Genomic DNA, 6,584 nt, shown 5'->3' with positions numbered 1-6,584 from the left:
AAAATGTTGTGATTTGAACACTTTTTTTTAGCATTTTAGTAATGCGTGGTCTAGGGCCCTGGGCAATCTGAAGAGTTAAATCATAATTACTGAAAGTTTATCGTTCATTTGTGTTTGATCTGAGTAGATTATTTGGTACAATCTCGTCTTCCGTGTGCTTGTATTGGGATATTATAAATGCAATTCGCAGTGATTATGATCTATATCAGATCCGTTATTGGAGAAATAGTCTCATAGCTATCACAACAAGCCAACGATCAGCGTTGCCAGATATGGGGATTTATCCCTAGATTTGGGGCTTTTGGGTGTCTGATGGGGATATGGGGATATTCTGTACAAATTTGGGAATTTTTGGCTAGAAAATTAGAAAATCCCATAAATATCGTAAAAAAGGGAATAAAGTATATAGATGCATGCAAAAGGACAGAATATCATTACAAATATCACATCGATGCAAGTTCATCATGTATAATAAGTGAATGAACCATTTTGATTTTTATAAAGAACATGATTAATGAAAATATTTCCGTATTGTGAGTTGTTATGTATTCATTAGTTTTCACTATGAACAAAACTGTTGCCATTTTCATCATGAAAAGTAAATTAGAATCATAAATAATGATATATTATATAAATAAAAGCCTTTCTGGGTGTCATTTGGATTCCCAGAAAAATAAATTCTATGAAGAAAAATAAACTCCATCTATGAAGAAGAAACAAAGGTGAATAAACTTTTTTATTGTTCCAATTAGTTTGCTTGCACTTATATGAAGTATAGTGAGTAATTTCTATATTAGTAAGGCCTACAGGATCAGAAGAAAATATATTTGTGGAAATGGGGATATTTGGGTTGTTTTGGGGATTTTTTATCATGATTTTTGGGGATTTTTAGGCTAACTCATCTGGCACGCTGCCAACGATATTGGAAGAGTTGATTGTCAGCCAGTCAACGTGCTACTCTTGCGCAACCTGCCATATCTTCACCCGTTTGTGGCCAGATGAAATGAAACAGACTGTAGACCTATATCCAGAAAATTCGATGTATGTTTCTGCACTCGAGTTCGGGTCGTTTCGGCCGTAAGAACCTTTCTAAGTTGGCAACTTCCAGCTTACGTGTAAAATAGGTGCCATGTTTAGTACTATACGTATCCAGTCCCGTGGGATGTATAGCCAATCATATAAGTTCATCGATGCCTCCGGGCATATTTCTGGTGATAGAAGTTCACTCTCGACGTGGTTCGGAAATCACGTTGCTGAATAACCACTGGTTCCATGCAACGTAAAAACAACATACAAACAAACATAAAGCTGAATTACATCCAACCCCTTTCTGGACAGCGGATCTGTATAGGGACGTAAGACGGACACTCGCCGAAACTTTCTACAAGCAGAGTTAGGTAGTTAATCATTTGGCCAGTTTCGCACTCCCAGACATCTGTCACCCAGAACGGATTGAAACAGAAATCCCTCTTAACACTCAGGAACTTATATGAGTGACTGCACGTAAAGCAAAGTAATGACGGTAAATATCATGACCTTAACGTCTTACGTTGTGTAGGCAGGAAGACGTTTCGGCCGTTTGCCAGTTGGGATGTTACGGCCGAAATGACCAGTAGAGCTCCACTCAGTTCAACGAGCCGTTCCACATGGTGCGCGAGAGACATGCCATGAAACCAATTACAATATTAAGGTTTATAATAACAGTAACAGCAGTAACGAGTTTTGGCAACGAATCTAGCGACATATGTAAATCTGATTTTGCGCCTACGCAACTATGATAATAGTAATTCAGTGAGCAGTCATTGAGGAACTTGCGCAATTCCGGCACCAAAAACCATTTTCGTCATTAAGATTACTCTATTGTGAAATGTGTTTCGTCACCATAAATCCCGCTTTTCTTAGACTGCGGTAATACTTGATACACCTCCACCCTTATATATTCTCTCTCTCTCTCTCATGTTGTACGTCGATATTCATTAATAAGGGCGTTCACTGGAGTATTTTTATGAGTAGCATTCCGCTGAAATTATGCTACATTGTAAGAGAAACGTAATACTGTTAAACTGCTTTGGTCCTCCAACACAACTTTTATAATACAATTAATTAAATTCTATTAATTGGAAGGAAGGGGTTAGGGAGGGAGGGAATAAAGAGTGTTGGGACAGTTGTGGGATGCCTAAGAGGGGAAATCTATCACCACTACCTTCTTTTTACGTTGCCAACAGTTTCCTTCAGTGTAAACAGTGTACATGTATAGAGAGGTGAAAGAGGGGGAATGGCTAATAATATGTTTAAAGTGTTTTATATAATAATAAAGTCACATAGCTCTGCTCGCCTAGAGACAAGGGGTGGTACACTGCAAAGTTCACAGGGGAGAGAATGGTATTTGCTGAACAAGCAACTTGTCTCAGAGGTCGTTCCCCGTTTGCGAGGCATGTGCATTCGTTTGTACGCGTATTACAGGCCTACTGGTTCAGGGTACTTGTGGAAGACACATTCTTTGTGCAAAGGAGAGAACAAGCGGTTGCTCTAAGTGTCGGGAGAAAACGCCCATCGAAAAGGTAAGACACGTTCTTTAAAAACTTAGAAAATCTGTTACCTTTTGGAAAAGAGAGAAGTGTGGAAATATTCTCTTTACGTAAATACTTTGAAAAGAGTGACGTGGGGTGTCTATATAACTATTATCTTTATTACAGATGGGTCCGATTCCATGGTTGATTAGGAATGGGATTCTCTAACTGATAACTGACTAATACTAGACAATGTGACTTGTTTGGGGTTTGAGAGTGTAACCTTAGTCCGGAAGGTAGAATGTTATCTTATTGGTTTTCTTTATGGGCAGATTTGGGTATTTGTGCCATTATGACTTGTTAATCATTTTGTTCTTTGTTATAACCAATTGCTTTGGGAAATAAATGATATTTTTGTATATTTACGCAGTCTTAATAAGCCTCGTGACATCTTACAGACAGGGCACCGTTGGCAACAGGTAAGAGTTCCCAGTTTGTGTAGTTTAGGGAATAAAGGGGGTGTAATACATGTCCACAATGGAATTCTAATATTTTATTTCATAGGGTGTTTGCTACGATATTTATATGGGTTTAGCGTTTCGCTGAAATTATGCTACATTGTAGGAAAAACGTTTTTGCCCTCAAAAACAACTATTTATGAGTCAATTTGACCAATATTTTTATACTGTTACATCTTAGTATTTTTATTACCGTCACAGTATATTTTTTATTACCTGTCTTTAACTTGTCACAAACAAGCATTGCTTACCTTTATGTAAGGATCCTTAAGCACATCATAGATGGTTTGGCATATATCAGGAATGATTGCAGACAGACTGTTTTGATATTCTTGTCCTGTATTGAAGGGAACTGTAGGAGCACCCGGAGGAAAGGTAGATCAGCGTTGCCTGTAGACGCGCTTCAGGTGAAATGTTCTTAATCGTACAGGTGTCCTGCTTAGTTATAAAAGGTTTTACTTTCTCCTAAAAGTCGTAGAAGGTATTCAGATCCATCCGCATATAGTTTGTGAAGTCTGATTCATAACCAATTCGCGATTCATGTCAAATGGTAGCATGGCTTCCCCTTTCACTTCGTTTCTGCAACCAGTCATTGCACCATTCCCTTATTGTTCTCACAGTACAGCCATTATCAAACTGTATAGTGCATTTTTTTTTCTTGTGCACCATGGTAGTGACATACCGCTTAAGACGATAGCAACAATCAACTATCGCCCAAGTCCGCACACTGACTTGAATACCTGATTGTTGCCAGCGGACATCACCTTCGAACATTGTTTGCTGGTCTTTGCTTTGTGAGCAGAGTAAAAACAGTAGTATACAACCTCATCTGGTACTACCACTGTTTGTTGCTAGATCTACTTCCATCGTTTCAGTCTTGGAGGAACAATAGTTTATTCCTCCAAGGTTTCAACGCTTATGACGTCATCCTGCTTCGCCCTTGATATGGTAACAATTTTTGTCCGTCGGACATTGTTCGACGTGTGGACGCACCCTTAGTCATAGTTACGCACGCTCGAGCATAGAAGAAAGCCTCAAATTCGAGTGGTTAATTAAACATCTTGGTAAGATGAAAACTATTTCGTTTTTCAAGTTCACCAGTTATGAAATGTCTTCTTTCCCACCGTTATCCCTACACTAAGGGGTCGGTTGCCTGATGCGCCTTTCCTTACAACATCGGGCATGGTTTATTATTTGGCGAAGGAATTTTTACGACCGCATGCCCTTGCTGTCACCAACCACAGTTATTGGCGATGGGCCTCGCCTTTAATTAAAAAAAGCACCTGCAAGTAGCAGTTTCCACAGTTATTGGCGGTGGGCCTAGCCTTTGACTAAAAGCATAAGACTGCAAGGCAACAGCTGTCCTTTTAGTCGCCTTTTACGATACGCAGTACCTACAGTGGTAGTATTCTTACACCCCTACCACAGGGTGGACTAGATATGAACGGTATTGCCATTGATTTACATGAAGGATTTCCATCATTACAGTCCAACTACTCCAAATCCGTATTTTTCTGTCTTAAGCGCCTGATAGTCATAAGTGTACCGGTGCAGTGGGCTACCTGGCTCGACAGCTTCTCTCATAAATCAGATCAAATCTACATTGCATCACAAGCAGATAATTACTATTTTCCCCGTTAAGTATAAACCGGGAAAGTGTTATCGAAAACTGATTTATTAACATCTTGATTACTACAATATGAAACTTCAACTTCTCGAAACCGTAACATCTGTCAAAACCCAATGAAGCCAACAATTGGCGAATACTTAGGGAAGCCTCTGCTGAAAAAGAAAAATTATCCACAAAAAAAAGGGGTATTTCTGGTGATGGAAGTTCACTCTCGACGTGGTTCGGAAGTCACGTAAAGCCGTTGCTCCCGTTGCTGAATAACCACTGCTTCCATGCAACGTAAAAACACCATACAAACAAACAAACAAACAAAAAAGGGAACCTAATTAAATAGACACTAAACATAAGTGTAAGGAAAATTCTTAACTAAAAACACCAAGCTAAGAAGATATAGAGAGAGAGAGAGAGAGAAAAACTACGTTTTGCACGTAATCTGCGAGGCCTTAGGGATATAGTATTCCCACTCCAATCTTGTTAAGAATTCAGAGAGCGGGACCCACAAGATCCCCATCCATCGCAGCCGAAGAAAGTGGGTTAGAAACACATGGAGAGAGAGAGAGAAATATTAGAAGAATGCTAACATATGTGCACAGAATAATCTTGACCTTTTCTCTCAAAGTACATCTTTACTTCATAGGCCAATCTCATATTATCAGAATTTTGGTTAAGTGTAGTTCCGAAAAGAAGTTACGGTGTTTATGACTATCATCTTTAGTATCAAGATATTCTATCACAATTAGTATGACAAAATTTTAAAACAGCGATGTTAAATTTTTATTTGACAACCAGCCACACTCGCCTGAGCTTCATATTTAATACCACCTCCTTTGGGAATGAACGCTGAGACAAACAGAAGACGGCAAATATCTCGATGACAGTAAATTTGCTAAAATTCAGTGTGATTTTATCTAGCGTATTGCAGAGACGTGCGTACATAGCATAGAAACTCCAGTATTGAGTACTGTTATTTAATTATTATAATGCCTACAGTGGTTTTAATAATTACAATATAAAGACCAAAATAAGAGCTGTATGTTATTGGTGTCATGAAAGCTGAAAAATATCAGCCAAGGCCTAACACCCTACGGACTACTTTTCTCAAAATAAAATCTCTTAAATACATCAGCAGTGTTGAAGAACTTCATCTGATGAGTGTTAATAGGATTGTTACTACCATATATTATATATATATATATATATATATATATATATATATATATATATATATATATATATACAGAGAGAGAGAGAGAATTACTCTTAATTTCAAAGTGACATATATTCCAGCTTTGGCTTCTGTATTATAAGGAGGCCGTCCTATATTGCTTATCTCCAACAAAAATTAAGGCACCTATTTCCACGTTTATTGAACAGTAAACATTTCAGAACAGTGATGTCACGAACAGAACAGCAGCTCAGTACAAACATCGTGAGCCATTTTCTATTTGGGTTAAAACAAAATTAATAGAAAAAACTTGGGTTTGACTGTTTCTTTAGACCTAGAATAGGTACCCTGAACTCTGTCTTATCATTAATTATAGCTGTTTACTCCGATTACTCAGCAACCCGAATTTTATTAAACTACTGTGAAATTATTTTTGTTTTTAGCAGGCAACTATTTTAGATTCAGTTTCCGCCGACGAGCTTTTCACTGTTTAGTACTTTATATTGCAAAATAATCACTTTTCAATAGCTACAAGTACATTCCCTGTGCTGGAGAGACAGACTGTTAATACATAGCACTGGTAACATTCGTATCTACATATGCAAATATAAAAAGTATAATTCCCATCTTGACGCATTCCCGTCACTATCAACGGTAAAGAATTGAGAACAAAATGGCCTCTAAAATAGATACTGAAAATTCGCCAAAATTTTTTTGCAGCCGAATGACAAATGCCTCGCGTTGCCTGAACTGCTGCATCA

The sequence above is a fragment of the Macrobrachium nipponense genome, chromosome 31 (genome assembly GCF_015104395.2).
Source record: "Macrobrachium nipponense isolate FS-2020 chromosome 31, ASM1510439v2, whole genome shotgun sequence".
NCBI lineage: Eukaryota > Metazoa > Arthropoda > Malacostraca > Decapoda > Palaemonidae > Macrobrachium > Macrobrachium nipponense.
Note: the sequence above shows the minus strand (reverse complement) of the source record.